The 24906-nt window shown below is 37.4% G+C and overlaps 1 pseudogene; it reads right to left on the bottom strand.

The window, feature by feature from the left end:
* Positions 1–13636: 13636 nt before the first annotated feature.
* On the bottom strand, positions 13637–14320 carry LOC111155962 (annotated as a pseudogene).
* Positions 14321–24906: the final 10586 nt, after the last annotated feature.

Genomic DNA, 24906 nt, shown 5'->3' on the forward strand with positions numbered 1-24906 from the left:
AAGAATGAAAGAAGGCATTTTTTTTTGGTTTGTTTGCAAACATAAATAATAAAGAATATTCTTGTTCTAATGCTTTTTTAAAATTGTGCTTGTTTGGAGATTTTTATGAAAGTATATTGATAATATAACTTATCTACACAAATTCTTTAGTTTTATACTTCTCAACACAATTTATTCATATGCTTGAGAAATAAAAATATTGTCCATAAATTTCTCATAAATTACTCATTTGTAATTAAAACATGACCTAATTATATCATTTTGCTTTATTTTTCGTATTTTTATGTAACCTAAGTGTGGTAAGTATGTTATTATTATGAAATAGTTCAGTTAGACATCCTTATTCTGGTTAACTTAAGCAAAAAGTTACTGGTATCTCACACAGATTCCAAGGAAAAGTTGGCTGTGTAGGTCTTCGGATATGCAGGAACAGGCAGCTTTGGGGATCTAGGGAGCAACCTTGCCTCCTCTCTTTGTTCTGTCCAAGATTCATATTTCTGAGATTAAAGTCTGGTCAAGGCTCCATCCTGTGTCCACCTCTTGGTCCTGAGACAGACCTTCTGCGCAGTATCAAGTCTACACACCAGAAAAGGTGCGGTGCCCCCCCAAAAGGCAGAGAGATACTTGGGTAAGAATAAAATAAGGAATACCCCCTGCTTAATGTATTCAACTGAAATGTTTTCCAATGCTTTTTTGTGTGTTTGTGGTAGTTATAATCATTTTCCTTAGTTACAGAGACAAATATGTAGTATTCTGTGAAGTTGTGATAAACTCAGATATCCACCAATATGCTTTTCTGATGTGCTTGTTTATTTTCTCTAAACAAATGCTCCTTTAGGTAGACCAGACATGGGCTGTTGACCACAGAGGCCTTGGCACCTCTAAGTTCTTGATGAGTGCCACTGTGTAAAGTTAAGGCAAGTTACATTGGAACTTTGCAGCTTTGACGCATGCCCAGGTAAACTGTATTCTTTGCTCCTTTCTATTTTTACCATGACTGAGGTAAGGGAACTAGAGCAGAGGCAGAAGATGCTCATGGAAACAGAGTTTCATCTCCAGAGTTAGAAGCTCTGTATATGCAGGTCCACAGACAGAGCGCAAATGTGACTTTTGGGACTAATTACCTGTATATTGGTGTTTTAAGATTGATTCCTAATGAGTTTAGTTTGGAGTTAGCTGGAAAGGCATTGCAAGAAAGGCAGGGTATATGTTTCAGGAGTGTCAGCTGCCCCATATCTGAAAAACTGTCAGAACAGCTCTGATTTCTATCACCTTTGTGTATACATTATGGTATCTATTATTTACTTGAGGCAACATTTAACTAAATGTCTTGCTACTCCATTTTTGGTGAAATTTAAAACATTATAACATATTCAGATTCTATGTCTATGAGTTTACTTTTTAAGTAGTTATGAAAATACCATTTACATATTCAATTTATGTTATCAAAACTGATATTCTAACAAGAAACACTAGGGGGCATTCATTGCTCTGTTCAAAGACATTTGTATGCTTTAGTTTTATACTTCTCAATGTAATTTATTCATATGCTTGAGAAATAAAATATGAAAATTCTCATATTCTAAAACATGTCAGCATAGGGAAAATTGATAGCAATTACTGGCAGAGAAATTTAAACATAATATGTGTTAGAAAATGTGAAAATTTGGTTAATAGATTTGTATTTTAACAGTTTAGATTTATACAAAATTAGCAAAGCCAGGAGTTAAAAAAAAAAAAGGCAGCATATCACTGAATACTAAACAAACAAACAAAAACAAAAATAAAAAATGAATGAGTGGGCGATGGGGCACAGGAATACCCAATACATACTGAGGTTATAAAGGAAACAAATCCTTAAATAATTAAAAAAAAATTTTTTTTCTTAAATAATTTTTTTAAAGATTATTTATTTATTTGACAGACAGAAATCACAAGTAGGCAGAGAGGCAGGCAGAGAGAGAGGAGGAAGCAGGCTCCCTGCTGAGCAGAGAGCCCCATGCGGGACTCGATCCCATGACCCTGAGATCATGACCTGAGCCGAAAGGCAGAGGCTTAACCCACTGAGCCACCCAGGTACCCTAAATAATTTTTTTAATGTGACAATCTCTCTTGAAATCTATCAACAAATAATACAAAATATCAAGTTTTCAGAATTTCTAGAATAGAAAAATAAACCTGACATAACTTTAGACCTACCTTTTTTTTTAAATGCACATTGATTTTGAAAATATAAAAATAAATTGTGACATAGCAGTAACATCAATGAGTTAAACAAATTTATGCATTCCTCAATTGCTATTTTATTATAAAGTATCACGGAAGTTGCCCCACTTTATTTCCATTCTAAATTTTTCTTATTATACTTTCCTATTCTTTGGCACCTTATACAATTAACTTTTTATTTATGAATGCAACTATTTTATTGGGCACATTCTATATTCACAAGGTATTGTGTTGGGTATTATAATTCTCAAAATAGCATGTGTATGCCACAGCAAACTGTGATCAAATTGGAGACTACAAATCCTCACAAACTTTGCTATGAGATGACTGAAAAAAGCAATGATTTCTATCTCCCTCAGTTTCTTTTGGACTGGTCATATGGCTAAATATTTATTTTCTTGATTTTAGAGCACAATATGTAATGTCACACTAAAAATTTTATACACAGGTAACCTTATAAAATCAGGTGGCTTGGGGCGCCTGGGTGGCTCAGTGGTTAAAGCCTCTGCTTTCGGCTCAGGTCATGATCTCAGGGTCCTGGGATCGAGTCCACCATCGGGCTCTCTGCTCAGCAGGGAGCCTGCCTCCTCCTGTCTCTCTCTGCCTGCCTCTCTGCCTACTTGTGATCTGTCAAATAAATTAAAAAAAAAATCTTTAAAAAAAATTATATGGCTTAACAAAAATTCAAAGAAACAAACATTTTCTCAGTATTTTTACCCATAATTTTTATATTTATATGTGAAAAATTTTTTTGAATCCAAATGTGTCATAAACATGAATCCTTTTTTTTTTTTTTTTTAGTTTCAGTGGTAGAATTTAGTCATTCATCAGTTGCGTATAACACCCAGTGCTCATTACACCAAGTGTCCTCCTTAACACCCATCACCTAACTACCCCATCCCCCCCCACCCCTCCTCCAGCTCAGATGAAATCAGAGAGGAAGACAAACCATAAACATAAATTTTAACATATATCACCTTTTCCTTTAGAAATCCATTTTTCAGATTGAGGAAGGGTCTAACCAAAGTTAAATAAATTGAAATAATATATAGAAATTTCTTTTAAAAGTATAAAGTGCTGGGGTGCCTGGATGGCACAGTCAGTATGCATCTGACTTGGTTTCAGCTCAGGTCCTAATCTCAGGGTCCCGAAATTCAGTCCTGTGTCGTTCGGATCCATGGTCTGTGCAGAGTCTGCTTCAGATTCTCTCCCTCTCCCTCTAACCTTCCTGCTTGTACATGTGCACTCTCTCTACAGTAAATAAGTAAATCTTAAAAAAAAAAAGTAGAAAATACTCTTTAACTGCAAAAAGTTGTCATTTTGGGGTTTGAATTCTGACTTTGATATTCATCAGGTCAGTGTTTTTATCTGTAAAAAATGGGGATGACAACTCATTTTATGACTTCTTTCCTTCCTTTTTGCTTCACTACTTTCCTGAGAAATGACCATCTAGTTGATGGATAGTTTCTGGGTGGTGAAATCAAAGGGAGTCAAGGGAAAGATAAAAGCAAGAGAAAATTATCTTAAATAAGGGAAAATTACAGAATTATAGAAAAATGAAAATTTCAATTATCTTGCAATACTACCAACGAGAAGAGAAAAAAAGTGACAGGAATATTTCCATCTTTTAAGTCACTAACCTTACAATATCTTGGTTCTCAAATTTATGTATATGGGTTATCTGTTTTATGGATTATTTCAACATGTTTTGGAATTTCCACTGGCTTCTTCCAATCAGCACTGTTTCCGGTCTGTCTCCTCTATTATATATTAGTGTGGAATTAGGAGATGCAATAATAGGTCAAGTTCAACATAATTGGAAAAGTAAATTAGTTAGCATTCCAAAGTAAGAAATACGCCTTTTGGATTATTCACTACTATTTTTTTTTTCTTTCTGCATCTAGTTACTTTCTTTATTGTAGATAATTAGGAAGTTTAACTGATAAGTTTTCCCTCCTTTGTGTGTGGAATTGGGTCTGAGAGAGAAAAGTACTCACTGTTTTTGTAAAGAATGTCTCTTTCTTAGAGTCACTGTTTTTGTTCAAATATTGTAGATGCGTCTGGTATGGGAGGTGGGTGAGGTGTATTCTGGGAAGTAGCTGTTGATGACATGAGAAACCAGAAGAGCGTGTTCATTTTTAAAAAGCGTATTTAGTTGTGTAATTACTTTGATGTGTTCTTTTATTTTTAAGTTTTTATTTTAATCATCAAGACAAGTGCACTGCTTGGTCCCCATCACTTATTTCACCCATCCCCCCACCCCTCTCCCTTCTGGTAGCCATCAGTTTGTTCTTTATAGTTGAGTCTTGTTCTTGGTTTGTCTCTCTCTTGTTTTCCCCTTTGCTCATTTGTTCTGTTTCTTAAATTCCGCAAATGAGTGAAATCATATGGTATTTTCTATTTCTCTGATTACTCTTGACTTATTTGCTTAGCATTATATTCTCTAGCTCCATCCACACATTGCAAATGGCAAGATTTCATTCATTACAAGGTATATATATGTACCATATCTTCTTTATCCATTCGTCAGTTAATGGACACTTGAGTTGTTTCCATAATTTGGCTATTGTAGGTAATGCTGCTATAAGCACTGGGGTGCGTGTATCCCTTTGAATTAGTATTTTTTTAATCCTTTGGGTAAATACCCCCTACTGTTATGCTGGACGATAAGGTAGCTCTATTTCTAATTTTTTCAGGAACCTCCATACAATTCTCCAGGATGACTGTTCCAGTTTGCATTTCCACCAACAGTGCAAAAGAGTTCCTTTCTCTTCATATCCTCTCCAACACCTATTGTTTCTTGTGTTGTGGATTTTAACCATTCGGACAGGTGTGAAGGTAATATCTCATTTGATTTGCTTTTTCCTGTTGATCAGTGATGTCGAACATCTTTTCATGTGTCTGTTGGCCATCTGTATGTTTTCTTTGATGAGATGTATATTCATGCCTTTTGCCCACTTTTTAGTTGTATTATTTGGTTTTTGGATGTTGAATTTTATAAGTTCTTTATATATTTTAGATACTAAACCTTTATCAGATATGTCATTTGTAAATATCTTCTCCCATGCCAAAGGTTGTTTTTTAGTTTTTTTTTTTAAGATTTTATTTATTTATTAGAAATAGCATGAGACAAAGAGTGTGTGTGAGAGAGAAAGCACAAGCAATGGAGGATAGGAGCAGAGGGAGAAACAGGTGTCCCGCCAAGCAGGGAGCCCAAAGCCGGACTTGATCCCACAGCAGATGCTTAACCAACCGAGCCACCCAGGCACCCAGGTTGCCTTTTAGTTTTGTTGATGGTTTCCTTTGCTGTGCAAAATGTTTTTACATGATGTAGTCCCAATAGTTCATTTTTCCTTTTTTAACGTTGCCTCAGGGGACCTATCTAGAAAAAAGTTGCTACAGCCAATGTCAGAGAAATTACTGCCTATGCTCTATCCTAGCATTTTTATGGTTTCAGGTCTCACATGCAGATCTTTCATCCATTTTGAATTTATTTTCATGTATGGTATAAGAAAGCAGCCCAGTTTCATTCCTTTGCATTTTGCTGTCTGGTTTGCCCAACACCGTTTGTTGAAGAGACTGTCTTTTTCCTGTTGGATATTCTTTCCTCCTTTGTCAAAGATCAGTTGATCATATCCTTGTGGGTTTATTTCTGGATTTTCTATTCTGTTCTATTGGTCTAGGTGTCTATTTTTGTGCCAATACCATACTATTTTGATTACTACAGTTTTGTGATATAACTTGAAATCTGGAATTGTGATGTCCCCCCACTTGGCTTTTCCTTTCCAAGATAGCTTTTGTTATTCAGACAGAGGCTTTTGTGGTTCCATAGAAATTTTAAGATTGTTTCCTCTAGCTCTATGAAAAATGCTGGTGGTATTTTGATAAGAATTGTATTAAATGTGTAGATTGTTCTAGGTTGTATAGACTTTTTTTTTCATTTTATTTTATTTTATTTTATTTCTTTTCAGTGTTCCAGAATTCATTGTTTATGTACCACACCCAGTGCTCCATGCAATACATGCCCTCCATAATACCCCCCACCAGGCTTACCCAATCCCTCACTCCTCTCCAAACCCCTCAGTTTGTTTCTCAGAGTCCACAGTCTCTCATGCTTCGTCTCCCCCTCCGTTCTCCCCCAAGTCACTTCTTTCCATCTCCCAATGTCCTCCACAATTATTCCTTATGCTCCACAAGTAAGTGAAACCATATGATAATTGATTCTCTCTGCTTGACTTATTTCACTCAGCATAATCTCTTCCAGTTCCGCCCATGTTGATACAACAGTTGAGTATTCATCCTTTCTGATAGATTTGTAATACTCCATTGTATATATGGATCATATCTTCTTTATCCATTCATCCATTGAAGGGCATCTGATGGAGGTATAACACTCCATTGTATATATGGACCATATCTTCTTTATCCATTCATCCGTTGAAGGGCATCTTGGTTCTTTCCACAGTTTGGTGACTATGGCCATTGCTGCTATAAACATTGGGGTACAGATGACCCTTCTTTTCACTACATCTGTATCTTTGGGTTAAATACCCAGTAGTGCAATTGCAGAGTCATAGAGTAGCTCTATTTTTAATTTTTAAGGAATCTCCACACTGTTTTCTAAAGTGTCTGCACCAACTTGCATTCCCACCAATAGTGTAAGAGGGTTCCTCTTTCTTCACATCCTCTCCAAAACATGTTGTTTACTGTCTTATTAATTTTGGCCATTCTAATTGGTGTAAGGTGGTATCTCAATGTGGTTTTTATTTGAATCTCCCTGATGACTAATGATGATGAACATTTTTTCATGTGTCTGTTAGCCATTTGTATGTCTTCTTTGGAGAAGTGTCTGTTCATGTCTTCTGTCCATTTTTCGACGTGATTATCTGTTTTGTGTGTTTTGAGTAGGAGGAGATCTTTATAGAGCTTGGATATCAGCCCTTTGTCTGTACTGTCATTTGCAAATATCTTCTTCCATTCCATGGGTTGCCTCTTCGTTTTGCTGACTGTTTTCTTTGCTGTGCAGAAACTTTTTATCTTGATGAAGTCCCAAAAGTTCATTTTTGCTTTTGTTTCCTTTGCCTTTGGAGACATGTCTTGAAAGAAGTTGCTCTGGTCGTTGTCGAAGAGGATGCTGCCTATGTTCTTCTCTAGGATTTTGATAGATTCCTGCCTCACGTTGAGGTCTTTCATCCGTTTTGAGTTTATCTTTGTGTATGGTATAAGAGAATGGCCAAGTTTCATTCTTCTACACATAGATGTCCTAATTTTCCCAGCACCATTTATTGAAGAGACTGTCTTTTTTCCGCTGTATATTTTTTCCTTTTTTGTCGAAGATTATTTGACCATAGAGTTGCGGGTCCATATCTGGATTTTCTACTCTGTTCCATTGGTCTATGTGTCTGTTTTTGTGCCAGTACCATGCTGTCTTGGGAATCACAGCTTTCTAGTAAAGCTTGAAATCAGGCAACATGATGCCCCCAGTTTTCTTTTTCCATTTCAACATTTCCTTAACAATTCGGGGTCTCTTCTGGTTCCATACAAATTCAAGAATTGTTTGTTCACCTCTTTGAAAAATGCCAGTGGAATTTTGATCCGGATGGCATTGAAAGTATAGTGGCTCTAGGCAGTATAGATGTTTTAACAATGTTTATTCTTCCAATCCATGAGCGTGGAATGGTCTTCCATCTTTTTGTGTCTTCTTCAATTTCTTTCATAAGTGTTCTGTAGTTCCTTGAGTACAGATCCTTTACCTCTCTGGTTAGGATTATTCCCAGGTATCTTATGGTTCTTGGTGCTATAGTAAATGGAATCGATTCTCTAATTTCCCTTTTTATATTTAATTGTTAGTGTATAAGAAAGCAACTAATTTCTGTAAATTGATTTTGTATCCTGCCACATTACTGAATTGCTGTATTAGCTCTAGTAGTTTGGGGGTGGAGTCTTTGGGGTTTTCCATATAAAGTATCATGTCATCTGCGAAGAGGGAGTTTGACTTCTTCATTGCTAATTTGAATACCTATTATTTCTTTTTGTTGTCTGATTGATCTTGCTAAGACTTCTAGTACTATATTGAACAAGAGTGGCGAGAGTGGGCATCCTTGTCATATTCCTGATCTCAAAGGGAAGGCTCTCAGCTTTTCCCCATTGAGGATGATATTCACTGTGGCTTTTTCATGGATAGATTTTATGAGTTTGAGGAATGTTCCCTCTGTCCCTATACTTTGAAGCGTTTTAAGCAGGAATGAATGCTGTATCTTGTCAAATGCTTTTTCTGCATCAATTTAGAGGGCCATGTGCTTCTTCTCTCTTCTCTTATTGATTTGTTCTATCACTTGATTGATTTGCCAATGTTTAACCACCCTTGCATCCCATGGATAAATCCCACCTGGTCATGGTGGATAATCTTTTTATTGTGCTGTTGGATCCTATTAGCTAGGATCTTGTTGAGAATCTTGGCATCCATATTCATCAGAGATATTGGTCTGAAATTCTCCTTTTTGGTGGGGTCTTTGCCTGGTTTGGGGATCAAGGTAATGTTGTCTTCATAGAAAGAGTCTGGAAGTTTTCCTCTGATGGTATCTTTTGAAACAGCTTCAGGAGATTAGGTATTATTTCTTCTTTGAATATTTGGTAGAATTCTCCAGGGAATCCATCACCTCCTGGGTTCTTGTTTTTTGGGATGTTTTTTATTTAATTTTGATTTTGATTTAATCTTGTTACTAGATATTGGTCTATTCATGTTGTCAATTTCTTCCTGATTCAGTTTTGGAAGTTTATGGGTTTCCAGGAATGCATCCATTTCGTCTAGGTTGCTTAACTTATTGCCATATGAGTTGATAATAATTTCTGATGATTGTTTCTATTTCCTTGGTGTTAGTTGTGATCTCTCCCTCTTCATTCATAATTTTATTAATTTGGGTCCTCTCTCTTTTCTTTTGGATTAGTTTGGTTAATGGTTTATTGATCTTATTGATTCTTTCACAAAACCAGCTTCTGGTTTCACTGATGTGTTCTACTGTATCTTTAGTTTCTATCTCATTGATCTCTGCTCTAATCTTGATTATTTCCTTTCCTGTATGGGGGGGTTGGCTTAATTTGTTGTTGATTCTCCGGTTCTTTAAGGTGTAGAGAGACCTGGTGTATTCTGGATTTTTCAATTTTTTTTTTTTTTTTTTTTGAGGAAGTCTTGGATGGCTTTGTATGTCCCCCTTAGGATTGCCTTTCCTGTATCCCATAGGTTTTGGACTGAAGTGTCTTCATTCTCATTGGTTTCCATGAATTGTTTAAGTTCTTCTTTGATTTCCTGGTTAATCAAAACATTCTTAAGCAAGGTGGCCTTTAGTTTCCAAGTATTTGAATTCCTTCCAAACTTTTTCTTGTGGTTGAGTTCCAGTTTCAAAACATATGATCTGAGAATATGCAGGGAATAATCTCAATCTTTTGGTATCAGTTGAGCCCTGATTTGTGACCCAGTATGTGGTCTATTCTGGAGAAAGTTCCATGTGCACTTGAGAAGAATGAGTATTCTGTTGTTTTAGGGTGGAATGTTCTGTATATATCTATGAGGTCCATCTGGTCCAATGTGTCATTCAATGCTCTTGTTTCTTTATTGATTTTCTCTTTGGGTAATCTGTCTGTTACTGAGAGTGGTGTGTTAAGATCCCCTACAATTAACGTATTCATATCAGTATGACTGTTTATTTTGTTTAACAGTTGTCTTATGTAGTTGGTTGTTCCTGTATTGGGGGTATAAATATTTACAATTGTTAGATCTTCTTGGTGGATAGACCCTTTAAGAATGATATAGTGTCCTTCTTTATCTCTGACTACAGTCTTTAGTTTAAAATCTAAAATTAGAGATCTGATATGAGAATAACTACCCCAGCTTTCCTTTGAGGCCCATTGGCATGAATGATGTTTCTCCATCCCTTCACTTTCAGTCTGGATGTATCCTTAGGTTCCAAATGGGTCTCTTGTAGACAACATATGGATGAGTCCTGCCATTTTATCCAATCTGCAACCCTGTGCCATTTTATGGGAGCATTTAGGCCGTTCATGTTGAGAGTGATTATTGAAAGATAAGTTTTTATTCACACCATGTTGCCTGTGAAGTCCTTGTTTCTATACATTGTCTCTGTAAATTTCTGTTCCATGACACCCTTGGGTTCTTTCTTTCTTCTTTTACAGAACCCCCTCCCCCCACCCCGAATATTTCTTGTAGTGCAGGCTTGGTGGTCACATACTCTTTTAAACCTTGCTGGTCTTGGAAGTTCTTTATCTCTCCATACATTTTGAATGTCAGCCTTGCTGGATAAAGTATTCTTGGCTGCATGTTCTTCTCATTTAGTGCCCTGAATATGTCTTGCCAGGCCTTTGTGGCTTTCCAGGTTTCTGTGGATAGGTCTGACCTTATTCTGATGGACCTTCCTCTGTATGTAAGGAATCTCTTCCCCCTAGCTGCTCTCAAGAGCTCCTGTCTAAAATTATGATTCATCAGTTTTACAATGACGTCTCTTGAGGTCTTTCTAGATTCTATGATCTTGGGGGGCAATCTTTCTGCCTCTAGGACAGGAATGCTGGTTCCATTCCCCAGATTAGGAAAATTTTCATGGAGAATTTGTTCAACTATATCTTCTAGTCTTCTTTCTTTCTCTTTCCCCTCAGGGATCCCAATAATTCTGATGTTGGAATGTTTTATGACATCATTTATTTCCCTAGTTCTGTTTTCATGGCTTCTAAGCTGTGTATCCCAGGCCTCCTCCTGATCCTTTTTCTCTATCATTTTGTCCTCTAGATCACTAATTCTATCTTCTGCCTCAGTTACCCTAGCTGTTAGAGAGTTTAGATTAAATTTAATCTCATTGGTAGCATTTTAAACTTCTTTCTGGGTGGCTTTCATTTCTGCCCTAATCAATTCCATGTTGTCACTAATGGTTTTCTCCAACCTAGCCATTGCCTGGATAATTGTTACCCCGCACATTCCCTTTTCAACATACTGTTTATGTCCATATCCAATAGCTCTGATGGAGAGGGCACAGTGTCTGAGTTTTTCCTCTGTTGGGCATTCCTCCTCCTAGTCATTTTTGGTGAGAGGTGGTTGAGGGGATGTGTAGCTGAGTATATCAACCGTGATCCAGGTAAGGTGCACCCTGGAACACTTCTGAGCAATTAGAAGTCACCACCAAAAAGAAAGTAAAAAGAAAAACAGTGAGAGAAAGAGAGAGACAGAAAAAAAAGAGAGAAGCCCCAGCCAGAATGGGCCCCAAAGATAAGATTTATAAGTCATACAAACAATAATGGACAAACAAAAAGACCGACAAAAGTAAGTGACATGGAAAAAAAAAAAAAAGAGAACCCAGCGAAAATGAACCTCTACTATAAGATTTATATAATACCAGAACAAAAACAAATACACAGAAATACTGACAGAAGAAAAAGATGGGATGGTGCTTATAATTCCTCAATGTGGGTGAGGAAGGTTATTTTGATTCTTCCTGGGTGTATCTTGATATCTTTGTTAAAGGAGTCAACTTTCCAGAGATAAAGGGAGATTAAAACTGGTTTATATATAGGGGTAGTGTTGATTAGGGAAAGAGGATTACTGTGAAGCTTATATCTATATTTATATTAAAAAAATAGAAAAGCAAAAGAAAAACACAGGTCTATGTATGAAAAAAAGTTCAAGTTAAAAGGTTATTATGGAATTTGTTGTACTGAACCTCTCATAATGGTAAATAGGTTAAAAAAATTAAAAAGAATGAGAATAGTGAGAGCGAATTAAAAATAAAAGTTGTATCTATGAAATATACAGGTTTTAGGGCAATACCGGGAGATTAATATCTAGTTTTCTCCAGATATTGGGGTTTTAAAGTTTTATGGGGGCTCTGTGGAGGTTGTCCTCATTCTTTCAGCTGGCCTTCTGGGAGAGGGGTCTGCTGTCTTGTTTCTCAGTCAGTCTTGCTTGGGTTGAGTCCTCCTGCTCCCTATCAAGGGACTGGGCTCTGTGGAAACCGGTTTTTCAGGCTTTTGTTCTCTGGAGGTTTTTGTTCTTTGTCAGCTTTTTGCAGCTTTTCTGAGGTTTAGTGGAAAGCGAAGTGCATCCAGACCTCTGTCTCAGAGAGAAGCCTCAGTCTGCTCCTCTCTGGGTGGTCCAGAACATACAGACTCCCCCTTCTGCAAACTCTGCTGAGCCGTGCAACCTCCCACAGGCAGTGCATGTCCCCAGCCACTGTCTCAGAGGTGGTTCAAGAGCCCGCTTGTCTCTGCACCTGTGTGCTACTAAAACTGTGAGCGGTATTGGTCCAGGGAGTCTGCTTCCAGTGGCTATCTTTGCTGCACTGCTGTCTGGGGTCCAGACTGCCTGAGAGATCCCAACCAGAGATAGTGTGCTTAGATTTTCAAGCCCGAGCTGGGAGTGTTCCCACTCTTGGCTGGTCCTAGAGACCACCAGCTACTGCCCTCACTGAGCTCTCTCAGGGGAGGGTGGAGAGTGTGGTTCAGGCCCTGGTCTCATAGTGCACATGCAAAGTGCAAAAGGCTGTGGTTCTAGAGAGCGCAGGCTGGTGACCACCCCAGACTCTCTCACGAAAGCCAGGGCTCAGGGACCATGGCCTGGAGGCTTTACTGCACTGTCTGGCATGGGTGGTCACTGGTGGTGACCGTCCTGGGTCCATGGCCTTAGGCCCTGCCAATGATTGCCTGATTCTGCCAGTTGCCCTTAAGATCTTTTGCTCTTTTTGAGTGCTTTTAACCAGACTCCAAGTTAATGCTGGTCCCCAATCACAGGGCACTCTTGTATTGTGATATTACTTTCCTAATGGGTCTCTTCTGGTGACTCCCTCCCCCTTCTGTTTATCCTCAGGTATCAGTCCAATTCCCACTCCTCTTTACCTCTCCCTTGGAGCCTTCTGCCCCTATAGAGATGCAGAAGTGTATAATCCTACATCTTAGGCTGATTTCATGGGTGTTCAGAGTGTTCTGGTAGATCATTAACTCACTTTCGGGACTAGTTGAAACAGGGTCTCCAACTTCTCTGCCATCTGGCTTTAGAGCCAGGTTGTGTAGACATTTTAACAATATTTGTTTTCCAATCCTTGAGCATGGAATGTCTTCCCACTTCTTTGTGTCGTCTTCAGTTTCTTCTGTGTTTTATAGTTTTCAGAGTACAGGTCTTTCACCTCTTTGGTTAAGTTTATTACTAGATATCTTATTTTTGGTGCAATTTTAAATGGGATTTTTAAAAATTTCTCTTTTTGCTGCTTCATTACAGGTGTAGAAAAATGCAGCAGATTTCTGTACATTGATTTTGTATCCTGCAAATTTACTGAATTTGTTTATTAGTTCTACTTTGATGTATTCATTTTTTTTAAAATAGTCAGATGTTTATTTAAAAATCTGATCTGCCAACTTAGTGTTTTCCACCAACCCAGCACTCAGAAAGCTTCATGGGCTTCTCAATCTCTCACTTAGCTGCTGCCTTATGGGAAACTTCGAAGCTGCCAGCCATTGCTGTCTAAAAGACACTTGCTTAGCCTCTGTCACTTCCTTGGCAGCTCTGATGGCTTGTTCTTGTTGAGCTTTCCTAACTTCAGGTTTCTGATTCCTCTTGGTCATTCTATCAGCAAGAGATGGCACAATGATGACCTTCTGGAATTTGACTGCACAAATGGCAGATGGAAAAGGAGAGAGTATTCCTAGCTAATGGAATAGAAGGAGAAAATGTGCAAAGGTAAGAAAATGTAGTATAATCTTAGAAAAAAGTACATTGGGTAGATTTAACTAAACTATAGAGAGTGGAATAAGAATTTGTGAGAGGTTACATTGGGCAGCTGAGTTATGGAGGGCTCTAAATACCAGGCTGAAAATATGTACTCAATGTGAAACATTCTTGTCTTTGACTTTCTTCTGACTGTCCTTTTGTGCTTTCTTCTGTGGAGGATAGTCCAGTTTATCTGCTGAGGATTCTTCTTAGGAGAGGCAACCGGCATTTTGCATTAAGAAACTGGGAAACCTTCCTGTCAGTCCTGGCATTGGGCCTTCCATATCTGGGGTAGGTCTTATACCCACTGAAACAGCACAGGTGGACCTTCATGGCTCTGGCAGCCAGGAAGAAGGAAAGATGGTGAAGAACTCCTTTGATGTCTTCTTTTTTTTTTTTTTTTATCATTTTTTAAAATTTATTTTCAGCATAACAATATTCATTGTTTTTGTACCACACCCAGTGCTCCATGCAATCCATGCCCTCTCTAATACCCACCACCTGGTTCCCCCAACCTCCCACCCCCCGACCTCTTCAAACCCTTCAGATTGTTTTATGTCTTCTTAATTATTATTTTATATTGAAATCTCAAGTAACATTTAAAAAGGGTCATATATTTCTGGGTTTAGCAGAAAGGGGCAGTAGATTTAAAAGAAGGCTGAGAAACAAAATGTAGACAGCTTCTCTTAGCACAATATGATCTTCTGTTTTGCAGATGAAAGCACTGGAGGATTCCTGGGCCTATAGAACACAATTTAATCTTTTAAGTTTTTATTTATTCATGGGGGGTAGGGAAGAGTGCTGTTTCTACTTTGGAAATGAAGCATATTTGGAGCTATTTTTTTCTCTTAATCTTGATAATATGATGGGCAATCTCTACTTTTGATAACTATCACAGAAAATGAGGCATTTAGGGCATCAGCATGGAACCAACGGGACAGCTTTTCCCACAGAATCCTTTGAGAGCATTTGGGACTTTGAAAAAGTGCAAGAAATTTGAATCTAAGCAATCTGCAATCCAATGGTCCGAGTCTAATTACTTCCATTGATACTCGATTGCCCCAATACTTTGTCTTCTCCTTACGCTACTGATATCAGCATGAATTTACCTCACCTTCAGCCAGCTTGTTATCCCCCAACCAAAATCCTCAGTGATCCACCAATGTATTTCACATTGAGTACATATTCTTCAGCCTGGTGTTTAGAGCCCTCCATAATTCAGCTGCCCAATGTAACCTCTCACAAGTTCTTATTCCACTCTCTATAGTTTAGTTAAATCTACCCAATGTACTTTTTTCTAAGATTATACCACATTTTCTTACCTTTGCACATTTTCTCCTTCTATTCCATTAGCTAAGAATACTCTCTCCATTTCCATCTGCCAGAATTCTATTAATCTTCAAGATGCAGCCACACACCTAATTCTATATTAAGCCTCCTTGATAGCTTGGCTGTGACACTCCCTTTTTCTGAATTATACATTTAGCTTATGTTTTCACCAGGTTTTATGACCTGCCTTATGTTAAAGTTATTTTATATTTTATATTCTGTCCTTGAGGACAGAGGAATGTCTTCCCCATAAAGTTTTATCTTTTCATACAGTGTCGAAAACAGAGCTTGGCTTATAGAAGGTGCTCAAGAAATATAAGCTGAGATCTATTCATGAACTTCCTACTGATTTATCTCTCAAGCATTTAGTAGAGTTTTAAAATCATGAAATTGCCTGAGATTACAGATTACCTGAAAAGCAAACATACTTTTAAAGATGTGTATTTCAATTAGTGATTCTTCTAAAACTGTGCTTTTAAGGAAATATTTTAGTCTCATTCATAGCACAACCAGAAATAAAATTTTTTTGCATCATTTTCTTACTAATATGGGGTGATTTCAAAGACTTTTCAAAACATTACTGTTCTGGAAACCATATTATAAAAGAAATTGTTACAAAGGAGACCATATTTTGCATTGGAACAATATCATTCTCAGGCCCTGGATATGTACCTGATCAAGAACTTTGGTATACTACTACTACCAATATATTTTTAAAAAGCAAGTCTATAAATTCAATAACACTTAATTGTAATATTTCAGACTTTAAGTATACTCTTGGGTATAAAGAATCATCTATTTGGAACTTTCTCAGCTTAGGTGAAGAACTGAGACTCAGAGAGGGTGAATGACTTGCTCAAGGTCTTAACAGCAGGTGAGGGGCAAAGCAGTGAGGAAAACCCAATTTTTAAAAATTCTCAGTTAATTAGTTTCTTCAGGAGTTCATAATATCTTTTTAACAAAATATACAAAAGGAGCTTAAAGACACTTGACGTATTCATTATAGCAAGGTTTAACGTGATGTATCAAGAAGTGTGAATATAACTCACCAGACAATCCTATAGTTTACATTTTACTTACTTAGACATTAGTTTAATACATAAAATGTTCAATTAACAAAAAAATCTGCTTTGCTTATTAAAACTGGAAGTTCTTAGAAAACTGACTTAGTCCCACATCTCTTTCATAAACAGTATATTTCAAAAGATTTTAAAGAATTTGTATGCTTCTTTATCCAGATTTTTCTACAGTAAACTATGCATTAAATTTATTCTTGTGAACATTCTTTAAAGAAAAAATCCAACTGTGGAGAATGGAAATATCACAAATCCAAGCTTCCCAGAATATAGACCTCCTGCCCACCCCTTCTTTCTGGAGATTAGTTGTAGAAATGTGGGGGGAGGATGATAATATTTACGAGTTGATTTTGTTGTAATAAGACATCTTTGATCTCTCAGGGGCAAAGCACACTGTCAGTTAACTTTCACTCATGTCATTGTCTGGGGCAGGTCAGTCATTCTCTAGGGGCAACTCTTCTCAGAGGTGTCTTAGATATCTCATATTGCTATTTTGGATATCCAGTTCCATATTTGGGGAAAAGAGACGGGGAGGAAAGGGAGTGAAGGAGACGGGGAGTGACTGAAAGAGAGAAGAAAAGATTGCGTGAGAAATTTTGTTAAGGACCAGATTTGGATGTTGTACAAAACTTCCACTCATATTCCTTAGGCCAGAACTAGTCACATGAGTCCTCCCCTATCCCTTTATGTTGGAAAATGCAACCTTCTTCTGTGTCCAGGACAGAGCACACTTAGTTTGGTTGCTGCACACAAGTTTTGTCCTTCCCAAAGTATACAGGTATAGATATAGACATAGGTAAGGTATAAGTATACACACACACAACACACACACAGGCTTTAAAAAAATAGTTGTAGAGATTTTTTTTTTAAGATTTTATTTATTTATTTGACAGACAGAGATTACAGGTAGGCAGAGAGGCAGGCAGAGAGAGAGGAAGGGAAGCAGGCTCCATGCTGAGCAAAGAGCCCGATGCAGGGCTCGATCCCAGGACGCTGGGATCACGACCTGAGCCGAAGGCAGAGGCTTTAACCCCTGAACCACCCAGGCACCCCTGAGATTTTTTTTTTAAACTCTTTCCACTGCCTCTTTGAGTGACAACCTGGTGTAGAAAACCATGAAAAAGCGAGTAAAAGCCTTGAGAAATGAAGTGCAGCTTATTATTAAGCAGGTGGAAGCAGCAGAGCAGAGTACTGCATACTAGGTCTGCCTTTAGTTTTCACTTGGGGCAACCCATAAGTTAAGCTTAAATCATGTACATAAAGGATTTATTGAAATGTGCAGCCATAAGTACAATCTGAAGTTAAACAAATTTCTTTAATAAGAAAACTTCATAAGCTAAGGCTTAAAACCATCAGTGTTTTGGGTAATATGTAGTGTGGGAGGAGCCCCTGGTTTACAGCACTTGCCAATTTCTATGGTGTAAATGCTTCTACAACTGCCAAACTTGAGAAATTGATGACTATTTAGCAATTGGCTCTCCAACCCAGAGCAAGCCAGCTGTAGCACACTACCACTGAAAACCCCAATCCCACATTCAGTTAGTGGATCCCAGGAAACACTTCTCTGATTTTTTGGGTTGGCAATCAATGGCCAACAGCACTTCCTCCTCTATTTCCACTACAAATGCCACCAAGTACTAGCTGCGTACAATGGGCCAGGTCCTGTACGAGGCACTTTATGATCTTTCTTCAAATCCTCACAAACACCTATGAGGCAGGTATTCTGGTTTTCATTTTACAAATGAGAAAACTGGGGCTTGACTATTCCAAAGTTAAATGGTGAGCAAGTAGCAGAGCCAGCATAAAAGACAAATCTTAATGGGGCCTAAAAGTAAGAAGGCGCAAACATCTTGTCACCTGGGGAATAAAGAATCAGACTTAAAAAAGTTCTTAGAGACTTTTGAGAATTTTTCAAAGAACAAAAAACTATTATGCAAAACTTATAATATGTCCTTCTATTACTTTCAAACTTTAGCTGGCATGAAAATGTTATAAATGTCCTTAATATATCATTTAATTTTTTAGTTTTTTTTTTTTTAAGATTTATTTACTTAGAGAGAAAGAGTAAGAGAGAGCGTGAGTGGGGGGAGGGACAGAGAGAGAGAGAATCTGCAGCAGACTTCCTCCTGAGCATGTAGCCTGACATAGGGCTAGAATCTGCCACCCCAAGACCATGACCTGAGCTGTAATCAAGAGTTGGATGCTTAACCAACTGAGCCATCCAGGTGCCCTTTAATGTTTTAGTTTTTAAAAATATTTGTTTTCCTTAGATAACCCAGAAATGGACCCTCAACTCTATGGTCCACTAATCTTTGACAAAGCAGGAAAGAATATCCAATGAAAAAAAAGACAGTCTCTTCAACAAATGGTGTTGTGGAAATTGGACAGCTACATGCAGAAGAATGACACTGGACTATTTCCTTATACCACACACACAAATAGAGTCAAAATGGATGAAAGACCTAAATGTGAGACAGGAACCTATCGAAATCCAAGGGAGAATACAGGCAGCAACCTCTGTGACCTCAGCTGCAGCAACTTCTTGCTAGACACATTTCCAAAGGCAAGGGAAACAAAGGCACAAATGAGCTATTGGGACTTCATCAAGATAAAAACTTTTGCAAAGCAAAAGAAACAGTCAACAAAACCAAAAGACAACTGACAGAATGGGAGAAGACATTTGCAAATGACAAATCAGATAAAGGTATGTATCCAAAATATTCAAAATAGTATCTAAAATCTATAAAGAACTTATCAAACTGAACACCCAAAGAACAAACAATGCAATCAAAAAATGGGTAAAAGACATGAACAGACACTTCTCCAAAGAAGACATACAAATGCAATAGACACATGAAAAGGTGTTCCATGTCATTTGGCCTCAGGAAATACAAATCAAAACTATAATGAGATACCACCTCAAACCAGTCAGAATAGCTAAAATTAGCAAGTCAGGAGATGACAGATGTTGGTGAGGATGTGGAGAAAGGGGAACCCTCTTACACTATTGGTGGAAATGCAAGCTGGTCCGGCCACTCTGGAAAACAGTATGGAGCTTCCTCAAAAAGTTGAAAATAGAGCTACCCTATGACCCAGCAATCGCACTACTAGGTATTTACCCTAAAGATACAAATGTAGTGATCCGAAGGGAGCACGTGCACCCAAATGTTTATAGCAGCAGTGTCCACAATAGCCAAACTATAGAAAGAGTCCAGATGTTCACTGACAGAGGATTGGAGAGAGAAGATGTGGCGTATATATATACTGTGGGATATTACTCAGCTTTAAAAAATGCAATCTTGCCATTTGCAATGACGTGGATGGAACTAGAGGGTATTATGCTAAGCGAAATAAGTCAATCAGAGAAAGACGATTGCCACATGATCTCACTCATATGTTCAATCTAAGAAACAAAACAGAGGAACATGGGGAAAGGAGGGAAAAATAAAACAAGACAAAATCAGAGAGGGAGAGAAACCATAAGAGATTCTTAATCATAAGAAACAAATTGAGGGTTGCTGGAGGAATAGGGGAATCGGTTACTGGGTGATGGACATTAAGGAGAGCACATGATATAATGAGCACTGGTTATTATGTAAGTCTGATGAATCACTGACCTCTTCCTCTGAAGCCGATAATACAATACATGTTAATTAATTGAATTAAAAATTTGTATTCTTTTATTTCTCTGTAGTTATTTTTATTTTTAACCAGTGGGTTTGGAGACTATGCATAGAAAAATGTCCTATTTAGCATAATGTATATAAAATAAGTGGCATATTTGGACAATAAAAAGTGAATAAAATATCTAAAAAATATTTTTTGAGAGAGAGAAGTAGTTCCCCAATCAGAAGTAGACACTGACAAAGAAATGAGATTTCACTTATTTGGGAAATAAGTATGCTGATGCCAGAGTAGTTAACCATACACTACTTGATTTTTCCCCATTTATTCACTTATTATGATTAATTATGCAAAATCCGTACTCTTAATGAGTTATTCTTTAAGGCTGATGGGTATTTCATGGTGTGTGAAACTTTCAGCTAAAAATCTGTATGTAAATCAGAGTCATCAAGGGAATTACTTCAGTTAAGTTAATCCATCTAATATATACATAATATATGCTTGTGGTGTGATCTGGAATCCATTTTTGTCATAGAAATAGCACCTGAGATTTTAAAAACATTAAGACCATTAAAATACATTACTTATCTTTAGAACTTGGAAATTGCATAAATCCTGGGTCTCACTTATAGATTGTCCACTTATTTGCATGGTATAAAGTTGCTCTACCAGAGAATGGAGATTAGTCATGTGTGCCCAATGGTTCCATTCCAAATGTACAACTATTCTGAAAGTGAGTTATGGGTTTAGGTCACACAAAGTTACTTGGTAACTGCCTGAAACTTGATTTTGACCATCTGTTCAACATGATAAAATAGATATTTATAAAATATATAATAACCTAAGTGCAATATATGGTTTTAGCGTTGATTCTTACTTTTTAAGTGTATCTGAATAAAGAATTCTGAACCTCAAATCCCAGCTAGTAACTATATTTCTTGGTCCTGAAACAATTTTTCCCTCTTTTCTCCCACCATCCCACTTAGTTCTGATCATTTTGTATAATATTTAATGACAATATTTATCAACTGGTAAATGTGACATTTTGCTGTCGTTAAAATAGATGATAGATAGATAAAGGACTCTAAGATACTGAAAGATATTAAAAAACTCCCAGAATTCAAAAGTCATCACAAGTCTTCCCTGCTCCCCTCTCTCCCTCAATTCTTTCTTTTCTTCCTCCCTCACTTCTTTCCTTCTGTAATTAGTTATTGAGCACCTACCATGGGGATATACACATGAAAAAGATGAAGTGCCATTTTTCCAGAGGTCCAGGATCTTGCCCTCAAAGTACATTGAATTCCTCAGTTCACTTGTGGGGAGGTTGTGAAGCTTCTGGATTTTAATGAAGATTTTTTTTAAAATTTATTTGACACAGATAGAGAAAGAGAGATCACAAGTAGGCAGAGAGGCAGGCAGAGAAAGAAGGGGAAGCAGGCTCTCCGCTCAGCAGAGAGCCCGATGTGGGGCTTGATCCCAGGACCCTGAGATTGTGACCTGAGCCAAAGACAGAGGCTTAACCCACTGAGCCACCCAGGCACCCCTTTAAGCAAGATTTTATTCATTTTATAGAACACCTTTTCCCAAAGTCTTGTCTGTCTGTCCGTCCTTCCTTCCGTCCTTCCTTCTCACTTTCTTGCTTTCTTTCCTCCTTTCTTTTCTTAAAAATCCGGGTAGACCCTAAAGTATGTCAGAACAGGGAGACTTTTGTAGAAAGTACCATTAGTGGAAAGAGCTTTCTATATCAACTTCCATTTGCAGCTCACTGCTTATCAAAGGGAAAAAAAGATGGATTCATTCATTCAGCACATTCACTGATGTTTGCAGATCATGACATTGGGTACATCGAACACTAAAACATATCCACTTGACTTCATGTGGACACATTATATTTTTATTAACCTCACTTTTGCAGTCCAGGCCTAAATTTCTAATTGCCAGTTACATAGTGTTATCTGTGTGCCCCACAGGTGTCTCCAGCTTGGTAAAACACATAGACTTCCTCAACTGTGTCACACTTTAGCTATCTAAGCTTCAGATCTAAAGGAATTACATGTATAAATAATGTCATGGTGTGTTATTTCTTATCTTGCTCATTCTTTTTTGTAGATGGAGAATTCTCCATCATTTCATAATCATTTCAAATGCCAGAACCATTCACTTTAGAAGACAGAAGGAACTCTAGGAATAGTGCAATTCTTTTACCTGAGGCCAATTTTTAATAGGCTTCTAAAAACCTCCTCTTCAAATCTGTAGTTGTTCCTAAGCACTGTGGTGGATATACAATAGCATACCTGATCTAAATATATAAAGAATTACATGCACTCTATGGAAAACAAAACTGACTAAGTCTTGCTGTGATATTAGTATCCTGTTAAACTTTTCAGAATAAGAATGGCACACATGACTTTATAAGAAATCAGTTTACATACTCTTGCTTGGCATATACTTATTATTTGTAAGAGCATTTTCTCTTCTATCTAAAGTCATTAAAAACATTTTTCATATATAAAGTAGGTGAAGTCTGAAAAGAGATTATAAAGAATAATTGGAAAACTGTAAGGGTCTATATGAGACAAGGTGAATATGGGTATCCGAAAGCTAATATAGAATGAATATGTCATGGGAATGAAAGGCACAGCATAAGGAAGACATTCAATGATACCGTGATAGTGTTGTATGGTGACAGACGGTAGCTACACTTGTCAGCACAGCCTAATCTATAAACTTGTGGAATCACTATATCATACATTGGAAACTAATGTAATGCTGTGTCTCAACTATACAAAAAAAAAAAAAGTAGAAAAAAAGTAAAAAAAAGTTAATATGTGTTTAGGTAGATATGTGTATATATGCACATAGGTGTGTGTGAAATCTTTTTTTTTTCTTTAAGATTTTATTTATTTATTTGACAGACAGAGAAATAGCACAAGTAGGCAGAGCAGCAGGCAGAGGGAGAGGGAGCAGGAAGCTTGATGCAGGGCTGGATCCCAGGACCCTGGGTTCATGACCTGAGCTGAAGGCAGACGCTTAATGATTGAGCCACCTGGGTGCCCCTGTGAAATCTTTTTGTTTGGGTTTGATATTACATTATAAATAGAAAGAGTCCATGTAAATAATCAGCCCAGTGGAAAGATTGGTATCTTACAAATCCTTGGGTTGCCTGGATAATGAAGTGTTAGCTGAGACACTTTGAGGCTACTGCCAATGCTGCTGGGGAAAGATTCAGACCATCTTAGTTACACTTTGTTTAGCACACAGGCAGAACAAATTCCACCAATATGGCTGGTTCTGAGTGCTATTTGTCTTAGCTTAGCTGTTATACAGGTCTTTAGTCAAACATGATTCCCTCTACTTGCCCACTTTTAGGCTATGTGAGATTAGTCAGCAAGAAAGACATCATCTAAATATTTTTAAAAAATCATGGAGAAAGTTATAAGAGGAAAGTGACAGGAATAGTATTTTGGACTTTCTATTGGGTGAGACTTTTGATGTAGTATGTATATTCCTGAGAACATAAATGAATCCATCAGGGTTGGACCAGAGAAGCAGAACCAGTAGCAAATAGACATTAAGGGATTTATTGCAAGGAATTGGCTTGTGGGTTGTGGAGTTTGGCTAGGCAAGTCCGAAATCTGTGGGGTGAGCCATCAGGAAGGACAGGCTGGAACTTTTCGGGCATGGTATGAGCAGAAGGTGTAGTCCATAGGAGGAATTTCTTCTCCCAGGAAAGCCTCAGTTCTGCTTTTCAGTCCTTTCACCTGATTGAGCGAGGTTACCCAGAGTATCTAGGATAATTTTCCTTTCTTAAAACCAATTGATTATGACTTTAATCACACCTACAAAATGTCTTCAGAGCAATACCTAGATTAGTGTTTGATTGAGTAACAGGACTGTAGGCTAGCCAAGTTGATGTATTGAAAAACGATCACATTGTGGTGACTGGGTGGCTCAGTCAGTTAAGCACTTAACTTTTGATTTTGGCTCAGGTCATGATCTCAAGGTCCTGGGATCAAGCCCGTTGTTGGGCTCCACACTCAGTGCCGAAGAGTCTGCTTGTCCTTCTCCCTCTGCCCCCTCCCTTACCTACCACCCACATAAATAAATAAAATTAAAAAAAATCACACTGACCTAGAGAAAATAGCCTAAATATAGAAAAAGCTTCGTGTACAAATCTTTTCACTTTCACTAAAAAACCTGGAAACATGTATAATGTTGAATAATAGGTAATTAGTTAAGTCATGATCCATTTATATGATGGATATTATTTATTAAAACAGTGTTTTAAAATTATATAGAGGGGTTTAACAATTTTTATAATGTTAACTGAAAGTCAGGAGATAAAATGTGTGATTATAACTTTTTAATCATTTGAATGGAAAAATGAAAATTCAGCAAAATGTTAGAAAAGATATCTTGGAGTGGTATTGCTATTATTGATTGTTTTTTCTTTTTACTAATTGCATTATGTATTACTTTTCTAATAGGAAAAATTAACATTCTAAAAATGATTATTCTGAGTTTTTAAAATATCATGCTGGACAATTTATTTTTTTAAAAAGATTTTATTTATTTGTTTATTTGACAGAGAGAGAAAGAGAGAGAGAGAGATCACAAGTAGACAGAGAGGCAGACAGAGAGTGTGTGGGAAGGAGGCCCCCTGCTGAGCAGAGAGCCCAATGCGGGGCTCGATCCCAGGACCTTGAGATCATGACCTGAGCTGAAGGCAGAAGCTTAACCCACTGAGCCACCCAGGCGCCCCCGGACAATTTATTTTTATCAAGTCAATTGATTGTCTAATTTTTTGCCGGTAAATTTGTAAATTTGTTATTAATGACATTTAAACTTTTATGCCATGGACACTATCATAATAGGTTAGGAATATACAAC

The sequence above is a fragment of the Enhydra lutris genome, unplaced genomic scaffold (assembly GCF_002288905.1).
Source record: "Enhydra lutris kenyoni isolate GAN:26980312 unplaced genomic scaffold, ASM228890v2 scaffoldscaffold3, whole genome shotgun sequence".
NCBI lineage: Eukaryota > Metazoa > Chordata > Mammalia > Carnivora > Mustelidae > Enhydra > Enhydra lutris.